General features: G+C 41.8%; 1 protein-coding gene across 2 annotated transcripts in view; it reads right to left on the reverse strand.

The window, feature by feature from the left end:
• LOC136857952 (uncharacterized) overlaps positions 1–24,506 on the reverse strand; it is a 355,007-nt gene that overhangs the window by 143,527 nt on the left and 186,974 nt on the right. The window lies entirely within an intron of this gene.

Here is a 24,506-nt window from a genome sequence, read left to right on the forward strand (position 1 = left end):
CTTTTATATATATAGATGACGGATAAGCATGAGCACGTTGAAAAGTGCAGACTTCCACTTCGAGATTCATATCTCCTAAACGGTTTATGATATTAAGAAACGGTTTGCGCCATCAGACGCGTCATTTATTGCTCTAAATGTTTGTTGCTAAACTATATCCTCGTATCTCCCATATTAAGGGGGTAAATTGAGTTCAAATTTTGAATAGGGTGAAATTTGGGTGCATTTTTAACATTTTACATTACATTTTGCCTACTTATGTATAAGCTAGAATCATGAAATTTGGTACACATATGTCCCTTAATCGTGCCAATGTGCGCACCTAACGTGATGATCCTATCATTCTTATAAGTGTGTCAAACAATGAAATATACTTGTAAAAATCACCGAATTTACGAACAATCCAGAAATACGGCCAAATTTAACGTATAAGGGAGAGAGATACGACCAAATGTCACAGGACCAAAGTTGTAGATCACTCCGAATTGAAGGGACATTGTGCCATCCGTTTTGTGATACGACTTACCGTTTAGCCAAAAAATAGCTCTAAAGGAATGTCTGCACAGTCATTAAAATTGCCTATATATTTCGATATCTTTGGGGGGTAAAAAGTGAAAAATTTGAACATCTTGGAATTTTCCCGTCGGTTAGGGACCAAAAGCTATAATTTCACCAAATTTCAATTGTCTACTTCGTCTGGCAGGTTGTGCCGCCATTTTGATTTGGGGGGATAGGGGATAAAAATGAGGAAATTCTCGAAAATTTTTAAGCCCACGAAACCTATAGGTTATCGTTTTGGATATACTATACGACTGTGTTCTTATGCTGAGCCCAAAATTTGAGCCCCCCCAGCGTGCCCCCTTCAGGGAATTTTGAGAATTTCCGATTTTTCTAGGGATCCTGGGGTCATCAGTTTCCTCCGTACCAAGTTTCAAATTTCTGAGATTTCTGGAAGTGCCTCATTAATTCACGTCTTTTTTCATTTTTAAATATTTATATATACATCGCTCCAGCCCGACTTGCTTTTATATATATAGATAGATGACAGATAAGTATGAGCACGTTGAAAAGTGCAGACTTCCACTTCGAGATTCATATCTCCTAAACGGTTTACGATATTAAGAAACGGTTTGCGCCATCAGACGCCTCATTTATCGCTCTACATGTTTGTTTCTAAACCATTTAATCGTATCTCCCATATTAAGGGGGTAAATTGAGATCAAATTTTGAATAGGGTGAAATTTGGGTGCATTTTTAACATTTTACATTACTTTTTGCCTACTTATGTATAAGCTAGAATCATGAAATTTGGTACACACATGTCCCTTACTCGTGCCAATGTGCGCACACAACGTGATGATCCTATCATTCTTATAAGTGTGCCAAGCAATGAAATATACTTGTAAAAATCACCAAATTTACGAACAATCCAGAAATACGGCCAAATTTAACGTATAAGAGAGAGAGATACGACAAAATGTCACAGGACCAAAGTTGTAGATCACTCCGAATTGAAGGGACATTGCGCCATCCGTTTTGTGATACGACTTACCGTTTAGCCAAAAAATAGCTCAAAAGGAATGTCTGCACAATCATTAAAATTGCCTATATATTTCGATATCTTAGGGGGGTAAAAAGTGAAAAATTTGAACATCTTGGAATTTTCCCGTCGGTTAGGGACCAAAAGCTATAATTTCACCAAATTTCAATTGTCTACTTCGTCTGGCAGGTTGTGCCGCCATTTTGATTTGGGGGGATAGGGGATAAAAATGAGGAAATTCTCGAAAATTTTTAAGCCCACGAAACCTATAGGTTATCGTTTTGGATATACTATACGACTGTGTTCTTATGCTGAGCCCAAAATTTGAGCCCCCCCAGCGTGCCCCCTTCAGGGAATTTTGAGAATTTCCGATTTTTCTAGGGATCCTGGGGTCATCAGTTTCCTCCGTACAAAGTTTCAAATTTCTGAGATTTCTGGAAGTGCCTCATTAATTCACGTCTTTTTTCATTTTTAAATATTTATATATACATCGCTCCAGCCCGACTTGCTTTTATATATATAGATTTGTACCCGTTATTCGAAAGGGAATTTGCTATGGATTACGTATTCCCTTCATGAATTTATGCGAAGAAACATGGCTCCATTCACATGTTTTATACAAGTTAAACATATATTTCTCCAAAATTATGTGGCAGTAACATGAAGTTCTCTAACGCTGAACAAATTCGAGACAGATTGAGTATAAAATAGTAATTTTATCCGTCATTTGAGAGTAAACGAAATAACGAACATTACAAAAAAACATTCAAATGAAGAGACTTTTCACATATAGTCTACAGATGTTACAGAAAATCAAGTGTATGAGAAAATATAAAATAATCGTTTGGACGTCCTATAAAACCCCAGTCTATTCAGTGATTTTTAAATAATGCCCCTGGATGATTAGATTCTAAATGTCAAGTTTGGTCGAGATCTATCCAGCCGTTTCGCTGTGATGGTGGAAAAAACAGACAAACAGACACGAAAGCTAAAAACCACTTATACGGTCTTGAGCTCACCTAAAACGGATAAATATCTGAAAAATTGGCAAAAAGAACGAAATTACAAACGGCGGGCCCACTATAATTTATTTGTACAGATAACAAGTACATGGCTTAAGTCATTGTTTACATATACGGTATAATACGTTACAAATTACAACTAAGCAGGGTTAGGTTATGCTTTAAGTTGGTTAATCAGACCCTATATGACACTAGAGATCTACATCGGAAGGTAGGTCCCATCTCCTGCCCGCTCCCAATGCGGGGTAGGATCGTCTTGAAGCAGCCCGCTATTGTAAAGAGGCGGGAAGCGACGGGCTGGAAGGCTAGTGCAGGAAACAAGGCAGGGCTGAAGAATCCTAGAGACGGCTCGTTTTGCCTGTGCATTTCTAAGATGACAGGTAAGACGGAACGCGGAAGAGGACACAGACGATCCGTTTTGTTGTCAGACGTGCACCCAGATTTCGCGAATCATGCACAGAACAACATGTTGGAAGAAACTTTCATTTTACACAGTTGTAACATTAACTTTGAGATCGAAAGCTAAAAAGAAAAGGAGTACACCAAAATGAGCAAAGGCTCGGTTCCTTGAGGGGGGCTGTCACATATTAATTTAGAGAAATTGAACCGGGTGGTTGGTACAGTATAAAAGTGTGTGAAAAAACAGCAGTCTTCGTCCAACCCTTGCAGTACTGTATTGTAACTTCGGCGTATAATATTATCGTCTGTTTCATTGCCTGACTTCCGAGAATCCCGGAATTTCTTCGGTTCTTATTCGAGTAAACTTTACATTTTTCATCTATGAGCACGGATTAGCATGATATAGTTTCCAACTCGTTGGCTGAACGGTCAGCTTATTGGCCTTCGGTTCAGAGGGTCCCGAGTTCGATTCCCGGCCGGATCGGGGATTTTAACCTTCATTGGTTAATTCCAATGGCTCGGGGGCTGGGTGTTTGTGCTGTTCCCAACATCCCTGCAACTCACACACCACACATAACACTATCTTCCACCACAATAACACGCAGTTACCTACACATGGCAGATGCCGCCCACACTCATCGGAGGGTCTGCCTTACAAGGGCTGCATTCGGCTAGAAATAGCCACACGAAATGAATTAAATTAGCATGTTATAGTTGGATGACTTCAACTACAAACGCTCGAGGTATTGTTCTCAAATCCGGCATTATGTTCTACATGCGAAGTTCAAACCTGGAACAATTTGTTCCAACTTGCTCGTCGAGATACTTGTACATGCACAGAAAAAGGTGGTGGTGGAGATTATTGTTTTAAGAGGAAGTACAATTAGGCAACCATCCTCTATATAACAATTATCAGAGAGAAAAATGGAAGGAATCCGACACTTCGAAAAATGAAAACATCGACCAAGGAAAGACAAGGGCCTCGAAGGGCGTGAAAATGAAAGACTCCCTAAGATTATATTTTGTAATTACATGGACTTTACACTTTGAATAGAAGATTCTGCAGGTTAACGCACAGTAAAACTTCAATGAATTAAAGAAAAATATACTTTTAAAATCATACAGGGAAATGGGGCATTATTTTTTGAACCATTTATTCAATTTATTTATAAGAACACTGTGGCAAAATTTCATTTAGCGCGCCATAGAATCTCGGGGAGTGAAGAAAGGAACTCTGGATGGCCGTGCCATAGGTCGTGCGAACCCAATATTGCTCCGGAAGGAACGAATTCCCCCGAATTGGAATTGAGCCGCAAGCCGTGATTTCATTCATGTAGACCCCTACTATACCACCAAGCCCAAGCGCAGCAACCTGGACGGGGGAGATTTAAGCGAGGGGATCTACAGAACAATCGTCAAAGGTTGACAAACTTCTCTTTCCCAGGGCTGGAATAATCTGAATTACAATAAATCCGCCACTATGTTAAATTACACAGATCTGACACTACACATAATTAAGATCAGAATTATCGAATGCCGGGAGTCGATAATATTATTTGCTTGTGCTGAACTGAGAGAGATGCGTATTTACAGCAGCAGCCATTGACATCTGGAAGGCTGTTACAAAAGGAGAACGGTTTGTTAGACGGGGGTTTACCTCGAGGCCAGCGTCCTTTTGAATCTATAAAAGCTGCCGCAAGGGAGGAAGCGCTCTCATTCTCTCAGTTAATTCTCATTCGCAGACTCACTTGTACTTACTTGCCATTCGCTTATCGAGTCAGTCGCGCACTCAGTGTCTCATTGTGTTATTAATTCGCAGTTTTGAGACGCCAAGTGCGGCGTGGCATAATTCGCAAGAATATTAGACATATTTATTTGTGAAACTGTTGTCAGACCAATGTACAATCACTGTGAGTTAGCTCACAAGAGCTAGTGACGATATTAAGTATTATAAATATTTATAACGCGTACGCGGATCGTGGTAATAACGTATGCGAACCGTGTAAGATATAATCGCTGTCAAGGACTTATTACAACCGGGCTAGTTCCCGTAATTAGTGCCGCACAGACGGGACTCATCTCTGCGCGGAGGCTATAATCAATAGTAGCCAAACACTAAGGTTGTATTCGTGTGTACGATCACGCTAAGTAGATGTTCTGAAGTAACTCCACAATTCCAGATACGACCAGGATTAAGCAGACGACAACCATGGTGTATCCAGGAGTCGAGGAGAGGACCTCCATCCCTGTGCTGTGTGGCGTCATCAAGGGCTAGGTACGCATGATATAGTTGTCGTTCTTTTGTTCTATAAGAATGTGAAGTAATATATGATGCACTAGTTTAGGCCACTCTTAAACAAGTTAATTAATTGTTAAATGTAAGCCAGTGCGGCATTTGCTTTGCTCAGTTTAAGTGAAATTAAATACCTTCAGGGCTGTATGCATGATTAAGACCCTGAGTTAAGTGTTGTACTATATGTAAATAAGATGGGAACAAGGGACAGATTAGGTTAGATATACGCGTGTGCATTAGTTATTAGTTTTTTATTCCTGTATGAGTTGATTTTGATGAAGTTGTTGGTCAGATTCTTTACAATACCTAATGGGCTGCGCGTCATCGGCATCGCGATATTAAATGGAGTAGACTAGAGACAGCATAAGGTCAAGATGTTTCTGTGCATGGCGCATGCATTTTCAGCTGCAAGGAGATGTAATGGGAGAGCTTTCAACGTCGAAAATAGAACAGGGTCTTCAAATGTGGTGGCAGGCAAATTCATGAATGTAACGGTCACTGCATCAAGGATCCTTTATATGTGAGCCTAGAATTGCCGTGAGATGTTTACGGGGCTGAAATGAAAAGAGAAAGTCTATGAAAGCTATGGTGCTTTATTTGGAGCCATTATATGTATGTATTGCTACGTCAGCCTGTTTTATGCGAGAAAATGTGTGGGCTGTAAACTATATTTGTCAGTGAGTATTTTGTGCCATTATGACCACCAACAAGGTCGGCCAAGCCCCGACGAGATAACTGTTTCCCAGGTACGGAGAATCCCCGATTCAGCTGTAGGCTGAGGGCCGAGTTTAGTGAGTAAAAGTCTTAAAAATGAATATCGTTATTTCCGTGAAATGCCAAACACCAACCCCAATTATTTAAATGTTTGTTGTTGACCAGCTGATGTCCCCTGTCGTGTCGAGGCATGCTGTAATGCTGTGTCTTTGTTGGACATGCAATCTTCGGAGCCTGAGTATACTGGGATCCAATCCCGGCGCCTCTATCAATTTCAGTGCATATTCTGTGTGTGTTTTAATTTGCAGGTGTGACATATTTATCTTGTGTTGTTTATTGTTGTGTCTAGTGTAATATTTTCTGTGTTGTGATGTTGTCCTTTGTTGATTAACGGGGAGGCCTTGGCCCGATGGCTAAGTTTGGGGAAGCGAGGTTCTGTCCTTATCCTTTGGTCACGAGTACGGGCCCATATGATTAGAATCTGTGTTGTTTTGAATGGATAATTTAGACGCAGTCCTGAACAAGTGTTTTATATATTTGTGTCCGAGTGATCGGAATGTACATATGTAAACTAGGCCAATTACTAGTGTATCGTATATTACCATCGCATCTCACGGACGGTTTAAATCGAGCCATCGGGCAAAGAACTAGGGACTTAACGAGGCAGTCAACGTAACGAAATAACGTAACCTATACATATTCCATGTAACATATTTCATATTTCTCGGGTTCGTTACCCGTTTTCTAATTTGTAAACGTTTGTTAAAATGTCAATTCATACATATAGGTATCACTTTTTTCCTTTCTTTGGTCAGTTTATTGTTTTGTTTGATAAATAGTTATTTATCAGTATGATTTTAATTCATGTTTTTAGTTAAATAAATATATCATACCCGAAAACCTGCGTTCTCATTCACTAGTTTTATATGTACGTATTTCCTGTCCATATACTTTAGTATACCGTACTTCAGTAAATAGAGATTTTATTGCCCACATCCGGACGTACGACGCGCTTCTGCTCTGAACTAGGCCGAATATTAAACAGAATACGGTACAATTTGGCGTCTCATTTTTAACGGGATTGTCCCTTTTTTCATCCTGTTGTCCCGAGCTGGGGACAACAGGCTCTAGAGCCGCGTAAGTTAACCAACATGGTGATGTTAAAAGCCAAAGTTTAACACTTCTCTTCTCGACGATTCTCCTGAGTGTGATAATGATAATCCGCGCGTTTTTGCTGGCTCATTCCAGTGTCGTTATTACTAACAGCGATGAACTCCCATCACTAATTACAGTTGGCGCGAGTCATGTCATTCAATTAACTGATACCATTAGCCAACCGAGACATATGAATTGCAGAAATCTTACGTAACTTTCCAGATCCGAAGCAGGTGAAGAAAGATTGTGATTATCTGATACGGTAAACACGCATTAGTGTTTATAATGGAACAAATTAATTAATCCCCGATTTTTAGAAATAATAATAATACCGGGCGAGTTCGCCGTGCGGTTAGGAACGCGCAGCTGTGTACTTGCATCCAGGAGATAGTGGGTTAGAACCTCACTGTCGGCAGCCCTGAAGATGGCTTTCCGTAGTTTCCTATTTTCACACCAGACAAATGCTTGGGCTGTACCTTAATTAAGGCCACGGCCGCTCCTAGGCCTTTCCTATCCCATCGTCGCCATAAGACCTATGACCGATGAACATAGATGTTAGGCCCCTTTAAACAACAAGCATGACCATCAGACCTATCTTTGTCGGTGCGACGTAAAGCAAATAGCATGATGATAATAATAATAATAATAATAATAATAATAATAATAATAATAATAATAATAATAATAATGTTGTTTCACTGTACATCTAAGTGTTGCAGTACTTATCTCGACTCTAGAAAGAGATAATTGCAATTAAGCATCCAACTTTATACACATCAGCAACATAGTTCTGTTTCTACACGTACCAACTAAAGTACAGTACAACCTATTGACTGTGCTGGATTGTCTTAACGAAATTAAGTTGGATCTATGTGTTTATAAACTTACGCAGAGAGCTCCAATACGATCGAGTACAATTATAATGTTATGGGTCTGGAGAAAAATGTGCTGCTAATAATAATAATAATAATAATCATCATCATCATCATCATCACCTGAGTGGTGTCGTGGTTAGTGTGATTAGCTGCCATCCCCGGAGGCCCGGGTTCGATTCCCGGCTCTGTCACGAAATTTAAAAACTGGTACCAGGGCTGGATCGGGGTCCACTCAACCTCGGGAGGTCAAGTGAGTAGAGGGAGTGGGGGGAAGGCGGGTTTGATTCCCACCTCGGCCATCCTCGAAGTGGTTTGCCGTGGCTTCCTACGTCTCCTCCAGGCAAATGCCAGGACAGGACGTAACTTAAGGCCACGGCCGCTTCCTGCCCTCCTCCTTGTCCATCATTTCCGATCTTCCTATTCTTCCCGTCCACCCCACAAGGCTCCCATTCAGCATAGCAGGTGAGGCCGCCTGGGCGAGGTTCCCCAGTTGTATCCACCCGACCCAAAGTGGTGAGTCCGAGAGAAAAACCAACCCTGGACGGAAAATGGATAAGATAATAATAATAATAATAATAATAATAATAATAATAATAATGCGCTCTATTGCGCTTTTCCGAGATGTCTACGTGCCGGAATTCGTTTCTCGCGGACATCACTTGCCGGTAAATCTACCGACACGCAGTAGGCATATTTGAACACATTTAAATACCACTGGATTGATCCTGGGTCGAACTCACCAACTGGGGCTCAGAAAGACAGCGGCCTACCATCTCAGTGTCTCAGTCCAGCTGGAAAAATAGAAAGAAAATTGATTATATACCGAGGTCGCTACTGTAACAGATTAACGTAAATGGCGTGTTCTTTTACTCAAATTACATTACCGATACAAATAACTGTAGATTATAACTGATATCGGAGCTGACCAACGACCTCTTTTAGCGACTGTCGCAAATTGGCTTCCCGTGAGGACGTAGCTTTTTCCAAGTCTCTGTATGATCTGGAAAACAATGATCCAGCCTACGAACCAACTAAATGCTAAGGAGGAGTGACAGTTTGTATAAGTTCCAACACTCATTAAACTTGTCCTAACTCCGAAATTGAACCATCAAAAGTGAAAATATTGGAAATACAAGAAGTATTCTCATGAAAGTTTCCTACGGAGAGAAGAGTGAGAGAAATCTTCAACAAAATTAGCCTGCGGACACCCACGGTGCGCGCCGAAATTGAACCTGGGAGTATAGATTTTTTATTTTTTATTTTTTGCTATTGGCTTTACGTCGCACCGACACAGATATGTCTTATGGCGACGATGGGAAAGGAAAGGGCTAGGAGTGGGAAGGAAGCGGCCGTGGCCTTAATTAAGGTACAGCCCCAGCTTTTTCCTGGTGTGAAAATGGGAAACAACGGAAAACCATCTTCAGGGCTGCCGACAGTGGGGCTCGAAGCCACTATCTCCCGAATACTGGATACTGGCCGCACTTTAGCGACTGCAGCTATCGAGCTCGGTGGAGTATAGATTTGTGACGTTTGTCAGTCCTAACATTATCACAAAACATGTTCAGCAAGGAAGGTGGGAAATGCAATGGACAAACAGACTTATTCGCTCTCTTCTCCACAGCAGTGTCCGGCTTCATGGCTAAATGGTTAGCGTGCTGGCCTTTGGTCGCAGGGGTTCCGGGTTCGATTCCAGGCAGGGTGGGGAATTTTAACCATCATTGGGTAATTTCTCTGGCACGGGGGCTGGGTGTATGTGTCGTCTTCATAATAATTTCATCCTCATCATGATGCGCAGGTCGCCTAAGGGAGTCAAATCAAATCGAAAGACCTGCACCTGGCGAGCCGAACATGTCCTCGGACACTCCCGGCACTGAAGCCCATGCGCCATTTCATTTTACCACAGCAGTCGACGGAAATGAAGTGCTGAACCGAATGGAGGTTACATGAAGTAAGACGCATTGTTAAGTAAGACAGGAAGTTAAGTAAGTCTACAAATGGAATGAGATGTGATCAGTCCGCCGACCTTCGCACCTCTTAGAGGCGGCCGTTCGCAACTCTGATGTAATGAACCCCGCAGTTGAAGGCTAACTGCTTGCGATCCAGCCAGGTCGAGACTAACATTTCACTCTCAGCAGCCCACCATGCGGCTGATTCACTGCGATGACTCGGACACCATCATTCAGCGTCATGCGATTGGTATGTACCTTCAGTACATTGTACACTGTCTCAACTGGAATAATATCATTAATAAAAATGTGCGAAATTAAATGTAGCCATATTGCCTTCTACGTGAAGGATTCACGACTCCGCAAAAATGGTACGGTACAGCCTATTCCTAGGATATGGCCTGTGGATGTCATACCGTGAGCAATGTGGTAACAATTTCTACACCAAATGCACCAGCTTTCTAGAGTTCTTAAAGATTTCAGCCCTCGAACGTCGTAACGTCTTATTTATACGCCACATAAAATTGTGGAAATTGTCCGACTCTTTGACTGAATGATCAGCCTTGAGGTTCAGAGGGTCCCAGCTTCGATTCTCGGCCGGGTCGGGGATTTTAATCGCGTCTGATTAATTATTCTGGCTCGGGGACTGGGTGTTTGTGATTGTCCCAACACTCTTCAGACAACACACCACACTACCACCCACTACAGAGAAACACGCGATAATTACTACATCTCTCCACACAGGGTTGGCGTCAGGAAAGGCAGGGCATCCGGCCATAAAACGTGTGCGATACAGTTTGCACCCGCGACCCCACAGGTGTGGAAAAAGTGGTGGGAGAAGAATAAGGTCCGCCTATGTGGTGTAGTGGTTAGTGTGATTAGCTACCACCCCCGGACGCCCAGGTTTGATTCCCGGCTCTGCCACGAAATTTGAAAAGTGGTACGATGGGTGGAATGGGGTGCACTCAGTCTCGGGAGGTCAACTGAGTAGAGCTGGGTTCGATTCCCACCTCAGCCATCCTGGAAGTGGTTTTCCGTGGTTTCCCACTTCTCCCCCAGGCAAATGCCGGGATGAACTTAAGGCCACGGCCGCTTCCTTCCCTCTTCCTTGTCTATCCTTTCCAATCTTCCCATCCCCCACCTAGGCCCCTGTTCAGCATAGCAGGTGAGGCCGCCTGGGCGAGGTACTGGTAATCCTCCGCAGTTGTATCTCGCGACCCAATGTCTCACTCTCCAGGACACTGCCCTTGAAGCGGTAGAGTTGGGATCCCTCGCTGAGTCCGAGGGGAAAACCATCCCTTGATGGTAAAAAGATTAAGAAAGAAGAAAGAAAAAGAATAAGATACATATTTGGAATATCAAGGATGCAATGCAATAATAAAATTACAGAATGTTGTTTATTGTATCACAGAGACACAACCCGGAAACGTAAACTCTTACAAACTCAAACGTTTTTCTTCCGATATTTAAAGGAAATAAACAATAATAATGAAAAGATTACAATTGATGGGTTTATTTTAGTGGAGGTTGTCTGCCTTAGTACCGTGTACGGCATCCTCTGACGTTGTTCAAATCTCTAACACGCTGTGGCATGCTTGCGGTCAATACATTGATGTCATCTTGAGGAAGAAGCTCCCATTCCACCTGGACAACTCTAACTGAGATCTGGGAGTGTCTGTAGAGGTTCTGGACGATTAGAAACAGCTGTTTTCGACCTGCCTCATGCATGGTCAGTGCCGTTCATATCCGATGAATTAGCTAGCCAATGCACATGGTTGATACCCACCTCTCTCATAAAGTTCCTCACTGATGCACCTCAATAAGGGTGAGCACTGTCGTCGACAAAATGAATTCAGCACTACATTAATTCCTTAAGGGTTGTACAAATGATCGAAAACTTTTCTCCGTATACCACTGGACAGTTAATGTCCCTCGAATTAGTATCAAAAGTGTACGATGGCCACGCATAATCCCAGCCCAAAACATTACACAACCACCTCCAAATGTATGAACCTTTTCACCACCACGTCCTTTACGTCTCCACACCCTTCGACATCTTGTATCTGGCCTAAACAGTATTCGTGTTTCATCTGCAAACATTACGCACGCCATTCAACTAAACTCCAATTACGATGTTGGATGGCCACCTTCTCCTCATAACATATGTTCAATTCTTTGATACTTCGCCTGTTCATGGTACCTAATTCATCCGTCTGGCTGTGATAGGTTTTGGAATGGTAACGTTTTGCGTAAAGCTTGCTTTTCTGAAATGACCCTCCCCATGTCACCGCCTTTAAAGACCTATTCATATCAATATAACAGTGCTATATATTTACTGTCCGTTTAACTAATATTGGCCTTAAGCGATGCTGGAGTTCAGAATTTTACCTTGAATGTTCTAGTGAATCACAGAAGCTCAGATTCACTAACTTCAATGTAGGAACACGACTTACCAACTCGAATACGTAGCTGGTCATAATATATTAAAGAAGTGGTTTTATTTATATTTATGTAATGCCAAATGTCTTCTTTGTTAATACTTGCAAATAGGAAAAAAGTGTTTCATTTAGTAAAACTACGTGAAAAAATGTGGGGTTTTTAGTTGACGTCTGTCGATTTTTTTTGCTAGTGGCTTTACGTCGCACCGACCCAGATAGGTCTTATGGCGACGATGGGACAGGAAAGGGCTAGGAGGTTGAAGGAAGCGCCCGTAGCCTTAATTAAGGTACAGCACCAGCATTTGCCTGGTGTGAAATGGGAAACCACGGAAAACCATCTACAGGGCTGCCGACTGTGGGATTTGAAACAACTACCTCCCGGATGCAAGGTCACAGCTGCGTGCCCCTAACGGCACGGCCAACTCGCCCGGTATAGAAAATTTTACTTTTATAAGAAATATGCCAACTCATGATGACAACTAACTTATATACATCTCAATCTAAGTTTGAAATATTGCGGAATTAGGCACGTTATGTGCTAGGGCGTGTGTAGTTCTATTGTAAGCGGTAGAGAGAATTGTATAAACACAAGTATTTCGAATTGATGTCGCTGCCTACGGTTTGTGTTGATCCTGGAGTGAACTATAACTGTATAATTTCAGTTTTGTTCCACCAGAGTTCTTTTACATTGTAAATCTATCGACATGAGGTTGACGTATTAAAACATCTTCAAATACCACCGGACTGATCCAGAATGGAACCCGCCAACTTAGGTTCAGAGTACCAACGTTCAATCATTTCAGACACTCATCCCGTCATTACCGGGCGAGTTGGCCGTGCGCGTAGAGGCGCGCGGCTGTGAGCTTGCATCCGGGAGATAGTAGGTTCGAATCCCACTATCGGCAGCCCTGAAGATGGTTTTCCGTGGTTTCCCATTTTCCCACCAGGCAAATTCTGGGGCTGTACCTTAATTAAGGCCACGGCCGCTTCCTTCCAACTCCTAGGCCTTTCCTATCCCATCGTCGCCATAAGACCTATCTGTGTCGGTGCGACGTAAAGCCCCTAGCATCCCGTCATTATACAAGACTAACCGCAATGTTAGTAACGGACAGAAAACATTGGGTGTTTCCAACTCAGGTGTAAGTTTCTGAGAACGGCCGTGCAGAAAGATCTTCGACGTGGTAAGTCATTTAGCACCTAATGTAGGTGGTTTAAAAATAACATCATAGAGGCTCTTAAGCCGTATGATAGTTTCATTTTCCATTCAGGCTACACAACAAATTGAATGTAATTTTAACAGTGGCGGATAGTGAGTTCGGAACTTGGGTTGAGCCAATATATGAAGAAGGATTGTGATTAACATGGTCAATTGAAAAGTGCAACACAGTTCGATTCCCGATCAGTACATGTAGTGAAATGAAAACTCACGCCCTGTTTTAGAGATTCCTCGTAAACCTGGAGGACCAGTACCTATGATGACGAAATCAAATACTGTATCACGAAAAATTACAATTTTCGCTTGCTTTGGAAAATCTTATCCTGGGTACTCAAATTCTGTGGGCAGAAGTAAATGAACTAAATTATTAAGTTAAGTTCATAACGATAATAATTCCTACAAATGTTCTTGGGTCAAAATAATTGCAGTTAGTTTCTCACAAAATGGCATCGCTTTATCGTTCCTATCCCATACACGTCTTCATGAGTTTCCTTATTGGTCATAGGCCTATGTTTAACTGAGAATTGCCTCAATGGGACGTGGGACCTGTAAAGGTACTGATAAAACTCTCTCGCATTTATGCACCTTGAAATGTCGATCGAGCGTGCCGTGAATCAACCCCACAACCTATAGGACACAGTAAACGAATTCCTAACCAATTACCACTCACAGTGTGTTGTTGAAGGTTAGCCATTCCAAACTCCTAAAATAAATTAATTTCAAACCACGAGAATTAAACCGACGAGGAAAAGTATAATCATGGTAGGTTTTCGAGACTACTGGCGATCATCTATGTGTATGTTTGACTTCTTCCACCTAGTTATGTACCATTACTGATAAAGCTCGGGTTCAGCAGGTGTCCTGCCTACATAGACTAGAATGAACTGTTCTTTCGGACATTCTGCTCAAAAGTCCCATGTACCTCGAGCGTGTGGCATTCTCTCTGCTGACCTGTGTGTGGGATCTACTGTATGTTGCCGGGTTGTGAAGATTTCTAAACACAATTCGGCGAGTTCGATCCCGACTCAGTTCGGCTGTATTTGAAGGTAGTAATACACGCCAGCCTCATATCGGTAGATTTGCCGGAGGTTAAGGAACTTCTGCCGCCATCTCACCATCAGAGAGATCCTCAATTGTAATCACGTAGGCTGAATGGGCCTCGAAATAGCCTTCAGATCCAGATAAAATCGCTGACCTGTCATGGAATCGAACCCGGGGCCTACGGGTAAGATAAGATGGTTGGTTCGATTCCCGGTTGAGAGTCCGAGACGGCGTGCACTTACCTTAAGAAACATGGTTTTCTGTCGTTTTCTACGCTAATTTCAGACGAATATCGGGTCTGTACATGACGTATTGTTATTTTCAGCCATATTTTCAAGCTGTTGATATGTTACAAAAACCAGAAGTGGTCGTGAATGTGTGCAAGGTATTTCAAATGTTGTAAAATTCCCGATAGTAGACATAATTAATTACCCACACACAGCAATACCTAATAATAATACTAATTTTATGTCCCACCAACTACTTTTATTGTTTTTGGAGACGATTCGTTGTACTGACCACACGGCATCTCGTAATCTGCAGTCCTTCGGGCCGAGCAGCGGTCGCTTGGTAGGCCAAGGCCCTTCGGGGCTGTTGTGGCATGGGGTATAATAATAAATTGTATGGCCTCAACTACTGTGTGCAGGTATTTTAATTTGATCCCTGCGTCTCAGTTTCGACTTTGCATTCTGCAGTGTCAGATGGCGGTATACTCGTAACTCTTGGGCGATCTGTGGGTGAGCTTTAATTAATTTTGCCGGGTTAAAAATTAAATGTGTCACCAGAGATAATTTACATGCTGACATCGTGTGTCGAATGGATTTGTTCCGCCCTTCAAAAATCAGACTACCTCTACTGGGTTTGAACCCGGGATCTTCGGATCAGGAGACGGACATTACCGCTGATCCACACAGGAGCGAAAGAACACTGAAGTGTTGTAAGATTTCTGCTCTTCGGATGATGAAGCTTGCGACCTCATGAACAAGTTTCTCAATCCCTGCTGGGACATAGCAGCGCGGTATAAATTATTCTTATCAGCAGACCGTGTTTGTTGTGCTCGTGCTACTGTGGGAAAAACTCACCACATTCCTGTCTTAAGAGTCAAATTGCTGGCAGGCAAGCGTAACGATTAGTGGAGTGTAGGAGTTTAGTTCCGGTCTACCGCTGTATGCAGTCTCAACCCCAACTACAGCTCGAAACAAGTAATTACGTACAAGATACAGATAGGCTAGTAATTAATTTAAAGGACAAGAAATACATGGATAATTGTATGCTAATTTGAGAAGTTATTACAGATGGCCACTAATTAATGAATTACATGTTACACAGCATAGTGTACACAGGCAGTGTTATTACCAGACCATAGCGTATTCGTTACGAGGAAATGTTCCTTTGGTCCAGTCTTTCAGGCAATATGCCGTACATTTCATGCCACATAGTTGTCATTTGCAAGTTATTGTCTGGTATATGGTTTTCACTGGTTTTGCAGCTCTTTCTATGAAAATTGTGGACGGCAAATCTCGCATAAATGTGTCGGAGCTTCAAGTTACTGTATAGATTTCCTTAGGTACTTGTTATGTTTTCTCTTCCCTCTCCTTGATGACGGCGCGAGACATAAGGGGTGTCCTCCAATCCAGTCCTGTGTAAGAAAGTTTCTTTCGATAAAATTTATGCTAGTCTGTTTTCATAAAACACACAGTTCATTAGAAGGCGTTTCAAATATCTTGCTTTCAAGTTTTCACTTTTTCATAGGTTAGTACTATTCCATAGGTTGCAACTGGGGCTACTTAAAAGTCTGAAGAAAGTCATCGCTGTTCCCAGTAAAATATTTTGTAGGGCAAATGACCTAGATGTTAGGCCCCTTTAAACAACAAGCATCATTATCAAAATATTTTCCTGTTTCAGAATACCATATATTGCTTTTATTGCTGAGGATGTCCTTTCTTTCATGTACAGAGCCAGTGTTAATTCCTTGATATTTGAAGCAAGACACTATTTCTAACGAAGAGTTCTCGCGCGTAAAATGTATTTTATGGAGATTTTCCCTCCTCTTCTGAAATTCATAACCTTCGTTTCCGACTAGTTAATATTCAATGAATTCTTATTAGTCCATTCTTCAAGACTGTCAAGTACTGTTTGTAAATCTGCAGGACACACAGAAAGCGGTACCACATTATCTGCGAATATGAAGAACTTGGTATTTTCAGTGTACAGAACTACCTCATGTCCACTGTCATTATATTAAATAGCAGAGGTCTCATGGGGTCCTCCTGGAGGACTCCTCTCGTTCGTTTGATCGGCGGTGTACTGACACAGCGTAATTAATTCTGATATAATTAATTTTAAGGATGTCTTTTAGCACCTCTAGTGTGGGTTCTTGGAATCCAAGTAACCTTTCTAACTTATGGATTAGTATGTGCCTGTCAATGCTGTCGACAAATATGACGTAGAATGGAGATGCTGGTTGTGCTTTGTCAATATTTTGTAAGATTGCGGGTACTGCCTGTATTGTTGACATGTCTGATACGAATCCAATCGATTTGTTGTCCAATTCCGTGCAATAGTAGCCCTAAAGGTGGTCACTAATAAGAGTCAGTAGAGAGAGAGAGAGAAGCAATGGTTAGTATTGAAGTTCTTGGAAGGTGAAAACAAGAATATAATGGAAAGTGAGGATGAATTCTATACACTTGTCAAATTATTAAATAAGCAATGTAACACCGCAAACTTATCACAGGCAAGCAATAACGTAAATGACGGAGCGTAAGAAACATGGTATACAGCAGTAATAATAATAATAATAATAATAATAATAATAATAATAATAATAATAATAATAATAAAACCTCATGGCACTACAGCCCTGGTGGGCATTGGACTACCAAGCGACCGCTGCTCAGCCCGAAATCCTGCAGATCACGAGGTGACGCGTAGTCAGCGCGACGAATTCTCTCAACCGTTATTCTTGGCTTTCTAGACCGGGGGTGTTATTTCACCGTCAAAGAGCTCCTCAATTGTAACCAGGTAGGCTAAGTGGACCTCAAAGCAGCCTTGAGATCCAGGTAAAAATCCCTGACCTGACCGGGAATCGAACCTCAATAATAATAATAATAATAATAATAATAATAATAATAATAATAATAATAATAATAATAATAATCTCTCTATTGTCAGGTACATACTATCATAAAATAGCCAAACCCCTATACACAGCAGAGATCTTAGCCAGAACAAGAATTTCGAAGAGAAAGGAAAAAAGGAAAGGAAATTATTAATAATAATGTTATTTGCATTACGTGCCACTAACTACTTTTTACAGTCTTTGGAAACGCCGGGTGCCGGAATTTAGTCCCGCAGGAGTTCTTTTCTCTGCCAGTTAATCTACCGACACGAGGATGACGTATTTGAACACCTTCAAATACCACCGGACTGAGCCAGGATCGAACCTGCCAAGTTGGGGTCAGAAGGCCAGCGCCTCAACCGTCTGAGCCACTCAGCCCGGCAAGAAAATTATTAAGGAAAAATGTAATACTAAAGAAAGTTCCCGGGGATGGTTTCATAACTCGTCTGAGGTCAAACAAGGACATCTACGAAACGTTGGAAGCGATATTAGTCAACATGAGAAAGGGAAGACTGATATTTTAGGGGTAGGCTATATCAAAAGAATAGGGCCCAGAAGGCTGACGAAACAGATAATTCTCAACCTTCAAGAGAACTGGAAGTCGCAATCTCCCTAGCTTCAAGAAGTGCACCAGGACTTGAGAACGGTGAACATTTTATCGAATTCGTCTGGGGCATAGTGAGTTTTAGTTGGGAAGTGACATGGGTAAAGAATTTCCCCGACACAAAAAAGGGCCTAAGATTTTTGCAGAAGAGTGGCTAAGAAGTGAGAGGACGAAGGTATTCTGTCAGGAAAGGAAAACGTATATCCTAGGACAAAAAAAAAAAAAAAAAAGAGAGAAAGGCTGTTGGGTTCTCGTAGCCCATATATGGCTGTCTCGAATAATAATACCTTCAATAATATTAATGTTATTGATTTTGTGTCCCCTTAAATACTTTTACGATTTTCGATGTTGCCGAAGTGCTGGATTTTTGTCCCATGGTAGCTCGTTAATGTGCAAATATATCCACCGATACGAGGCTGTCACATAGGCTACACATACACACACCACCGGACTGAGACGGGATCGAACCCGCCAATTTGTACTCAGAAAAACAGAGGTTTATCGTCTGAGCCACTCAGCTCGGTACAAAAACGACTGTCACAGTATGCATGTACCATAAATTTGGATTGCAACCAACTAATACTTTCTCCTCAGCTATTGTTTATCCGAAACTAGGCAGAAGACGTATTCTACTCTTCGATAATGAAATGAATATTATGTACAGAGTAACACTTACTCGCAGTTATTCTTATATATTGTGCATATATATATAAAATAAGAGTTTTGTCTGTGCATTGCTCAGAATTTGAAAAGAATGGTATTTCTGTATCGGTCATGTCCACAGTAAAAAGGAAATGCACTTTTTACTTTTCCGTAATTTCTGTCTGTCTGTCTGTCTGTCTGTCTGTCTGTCTGTCTGTCTGTCTGTCTGTCTGTCTGTCCACGCATCACTAGAAAACGCCTGAAGAGCATTTAATTTAAAAATGGTATGCAAAGTCGGGGAATAGGTCGCTATAATCTAGGCTATAAATAATTTTATTCACGCTGAGTGAAATGGTAGTTTAGGGGAAGGCCTAAACTTTAATTCTTAAATATTTACGTCATTACTCATTAGTTGTCCTATCTCATTGAAAACTGGTATACAAAGTCGGAGAATGAGCCAATACTATCTAGGTTATAAATAATGTTATTAACGATTAATGAAATGGTAGTTTAGGGGAAGGCCTAAAATGTAATTATCTAATATTTATGTTATTAGTGGTCCTATCGATAAATACTACATAACCAAAGTTATATAGAATTAAATTTCCGACCATTTATGTCTTATACATTTTTACCGTACCGACTTTGATAAAACAGATATTCAAGAATTTGTATTTTTGTTGCCAAGTCCATATCGACGCCGAGCCACGAGAAAATGAGTAAACATAATTTAATGAAAATCGGTATATAGAGTCGAGGAATAAGAAACTACAGTCTAAGCTATAAACACTTTTATTCACCCTGGATGAAATTATAGTTTAGGGGAAGGTGCCTAAAATTTAATTTTTTAATACCTGTTTTTGGTCCTATCGAACAGTACTACATATCAAAAGTTACAGAGAAAACAATTTCCGATCATTTATGTTTTGTTCAGTTTTACCATACCGACTATGATGAGTGGTATTTCAGAGTCGGAAGAAAACTATATGTGAAGGCCTACAATATTGACCATTGTTTATTGTGATGTTATTTGTCTCTTATGCTGCCTTTCAACTTTGATAGATGGGATTACTGCTGCGTACCGAGTATAATAGCCTGACTGAATATTGACGGGAAAGAGCCGGGGAGTTAGAAAACTTTCTTCTTTAGCATGCATTCCTCTGGTTCATACATTTTCTGATACAACTGGTACGTAACACACTGGTTCTTCATAGTATTCCAGTTATTCAATCCCTACTCTGACGCGCTGTTTTGAATGAGCAGTGTGCATACTTAAGGGAGCGGCTGACTTTGTAGTAGTATGGCCTGGTCTAGAAGAACCATTTAGGTCTATTCCAAATTATAGCACAACAATTCACTAAATAACTCAAAATTCAACCCTGAAAAGAGCCGTTTCTTAAGAAAAGCTTCTTCCTCTTCACTTTTATTAAAGTATACATTCATTTTATTCCAAATTATCAGGTTTCTCCTCTGGCTTGGAGGAAAAATTTGCCTCCAAGTCAGATAGATTTTTCCGCCGCCAGTGTAGTGAATTGATATTTTCCGACTCATCGGGTACTCCTAGGAAATAGATTAGTAAAAGGGCATAGTTTTTGCCCTGGGAGTCTCCACTATTCGACCCGCTCCCCACCGAAGAAAAACAGTGTGTTCACGGATCACGGCTGTCTGCGGGTTGGTCATCCCAGCTCTGGAACTTTGGACTGTTAGATCGGCAGCGTAGTACTGTTCGTTAAAAGTGAGAAAATGTGTGGTGTTTCATTTGATCGAGTATTTCATATGAAAGGATTGCTTTTAATCGCGCCATTCCTACTGACGTCATTGTAATGTATGTTCATTTCAGTGGGAAAAACCACTAATACAGTCTTTCTGAGGATGTAAAAAGGCAGTTAGAGAGTAAGTGTCTAACATTATAATGAAAACTCCCCAACCTGATTGTGACTATGGTATGTAAGCAGGTCTACCATTACTGTGAAAATTCCCTAATTCAGTCTTGAGACAGATGTTTGGTGACTTCTCCGTCGCGTTTCTAGGGTAACGTTAAGAGCTGTGTAATTTAATACAATCTTGCTCACACTGTGTACACTAGGATTCCGTAGCCTACACAGTGTAGAATTCCGTAGCGAAGCACGGGTACATCAGCTAGTTTATTATAAAGGTAACACGAGCATCGTAGACAGATGGTTGTTATTGTTCTTTTGTTGAGGTCGGCGACATCCTCCTCTTTCCCTTCCCCCTCCGGCCACTGCAGTTCTGATGGGCCTTGGCCTACCAAGCGACCGCTGCTCTACTCGAATGTCTGCAAATTACGAGGTGACGCGTGGTCAGCGCGATGAATCCCCTCGGGCGATATTCTTGGCTTCTAAATCGGGGCCGCTATCTCACTGTCAGGTAGCTCCTCAATTATTGTTCTCGCGTACGCTGAGTGGACCTCGATCCATCCCTCAGATCCAGGTAAAAATCCCTGATCTGGCCGGGAATCAAACAAGCGATCTCCGGGTAAGACAGAGGCTCGATACCCCTGGCCCGTTCCCGGCCCCGCGGCTCATTGACATTTGATGGCGTCTAAATGCGGCAGTACCTTTCAGCACGTTCAAGACGTCCACCATTCTGACTACATGACGTCTATAGCAGTCGAGAGAACGTTAAACGAATAGCATTGCCATTGCATACAGTACATTACGTCATTTAGCGTTCAGAGATCGAACTAACAGCATCTACAGCATCTGCCTTCATCCGCTTCCACTACACTTACTGTACCTTGAAAACGTTCTACCAAACTTAACCATTATCTCCTGGTTGTCCTTCCAGTCTGTGTTTAGATTGAGGAAAGTCATTTAACATCTGAAATTTTCTACGAAAGACGTATTGTCTCGCTTCACGAACAATATAGGTAATGGCTGTCATGCCAATTTCCTAATATATTCGTGTTCGTTTTCTACTTGATATTTTATAAAGGGCAGTCAAAAGACATTTACCCCACTGCGTGATGAGACGGCCAGTCCAATTTTTACAAAAGCTGGTGCGCTGTGGACGGAACCAGATCTGTACCCAGTCACACACATCGTCGCCCGATGCAAGCCGATGTCCACGAAAATCTCCCTTGAGCTGGAGCATGAGGCCACAATCCATGCACAGCGCTATGGATACAGGTTGCAGAAACTGTGACACACCATGACGTCAAAACGCACGAGCAGGCTATACTTCTTCACAACGCTCACCGCCACACTGCTAACTCTGTGAGGAATATGCTTAGGAAATTTGAGTAGGAAACTCCCCCCTAGAGCTCAGATCTCTCCTCCATGAGATTTTCACTTCTGAAGAAAGATGTCACTAAATGCTAATTTTGCAATGGAAAATCTAAATTAGGGAAGAAACGAATATCAGTTTGGATTTGGCACAGACATAAAGCCTCCGTGGCACAGGCGCCAGCGCGCCGGCTGGGTTCCGTGGTTCAAATCCCGGTCACTCCATGTGAGATTTGTACTGGACAAAGCGGAGGCAGGACAGGTTTTTCTCCGGGTACTCCGGTTTTCGCTGTCATCTTTCATTCCACCAACACTCTCCAATATCATTTCATCTGCCAGTCATTAATCATTGCCCCAGAGGAGTGTGACAGGCTTCGGCAGCCGCCACGATTCCTATCCTCGCCGCTGGATGGGAGCTTCATTCATTCCATTTCTGACCCGGTCAGATGACTGGAAACGGGCTGTGGATTTTCATTTTCATTTGGTACAGATGCCACTGTTGTTGTTTTTGTTTGAGGCATCACTCCATAGACTGGTTTGATGCAGCTCTCCATGCCACCCTATCCTGTGCTAACCTTTTTCATTTCTACATAAGTGCTGCATCTTACATCTGCACTAATCTACTTGTCATATTCATACCTTGGTCTACCCCTACCGTTCTTACCGCCCTCACTTCCCTCAAAAACCAACTGAACAAATCCTGGGTGTCTTAGGATGTGTCCAATCATTGAATCTCTTCTTCTGGTCAAATTTGGCCAAATCGACCTCCTCTCACCAATTCGACCCAGTGTCTCCTCATTCGTGATTCGATCTATCCATCTCACCTTCAGAATTCTTCTGTAACACCACATTTCAGAAGCTTATATACTTTTTCTTTCTGAGCTAGTTATCGTCCAAGTTTCACTTCCACACAACGCCACGCTTCAGACGAAAGTCTTCAAAATCATCTTCCTAATTTCTATATCAATGTTCAAAGTGAGCAAATTTATTTTCTTAAGAAAGCTCTTCCTTGCTTGTGCTGTTCTGGATTTTATGTCCTCCTTATACGTTTATAAAATACAAATACTGGGGGTTCATGTTTCTATTATAGTTCTATCAACTCATCAAACAGGAAGCTGATGTCGAGTAGTGGTGCTGACTCACTGTTGAGGGATTTCTATTCGCGAAACTTTTAGTGATACTTCGACTCCCTAGTGCTGAATCGACAGGACGTGATATCCTCGTGATACGATTTGGCAACTTCTAACTCCAAAAATATAATCGATTGTGCATCGCCGAAGAGTATATAGATCAATCATGCTATTTCTTCAATTATTCAGTTTTCAGTGACATTCGGTTGGCATTAATACCGCAAACAACGAAGGTCCCTCCTGGCCTCTCACCACCGTGAAAAGAAGTATCACTAGAAGTTTCGCGTATAATTAGTTTTTTCACATGCCCGCTAGTCTGCTCGGAATATCAAGACTGATCCCTTGCCGCTATGTGTTCTAGTGTACCTATGATGTTTATTGATTAAAGAGGAAAACATTATCAGCCTCTCCTCAAATGGAAAGGAGAAGCAGCAGCATTAGGGTATCACGTAAAGATGAAAGACGGGCAAGGGGACTTGATAATCGCGTGTCTCTGCATCTGGGTTCTCACACAGGCTTCGAATCATAGCTAAAGTTCGTGGAAATTTTCAAATGAAAAGTCATAGCCCTAATGTTTGCGTTCCAAGTGGCTATGACCCCTATACCAATAGTCACGTAGAACAACAAACTTGCTTGCTTTGTTTAAAGATGGAAAAGAACCACTGGGCTTCGCATATTTAATGCCGATAGCCGGAATAAAACAATAATTGACCAAGGAAGGATAGGCGAGCAAGATCACCCTGTTTCATACAAGCTAAAAGCTATTACAGAATGACTGACATGGACAAAATGTCAACCGATGGGAATACTTTGAGTGACCGTTATGATACGTTGAAGATCTCATCTACATCTAGAGATTATTACGGTTGCCAAAGTTTTGTGCCACGCGTGTTCTTGTCAGTGTCAGTAAGTCTACCGTCTGGAGGCTGACGAATTTGAGCACATTTAAATATCTCCGGACTTAGCCGGGATCAAACCCGCCAACTCGAGCTCCGAAGGCCAGCGCTCTACTGTCTGAGCTCACACACACGCAACTAGTAGGGTTGGAATAACTTACTACTCCTGTGATATCTCCAGAATCGATTCTCGACTCTGTATTAGGCATGGAGCTCTAGAATATGATAGAAC

The sequence above is a fragment of the Anabrus simplex genome, chromosome 1 (assembly GCF_040414725.1).
Source record: "Anabrus simplex isolate iqAnaSimp1 chromosome 1, ASM4041472v1, whole genome shotgun sequence".
Classification (NCBI taxonomy): domain Eukaryota; kingdom Metazoa; phylum Arthropoda; class Insecta; order Orthoptera; family Tettigoniidae; genus Anabrus; species Anabrus simplex.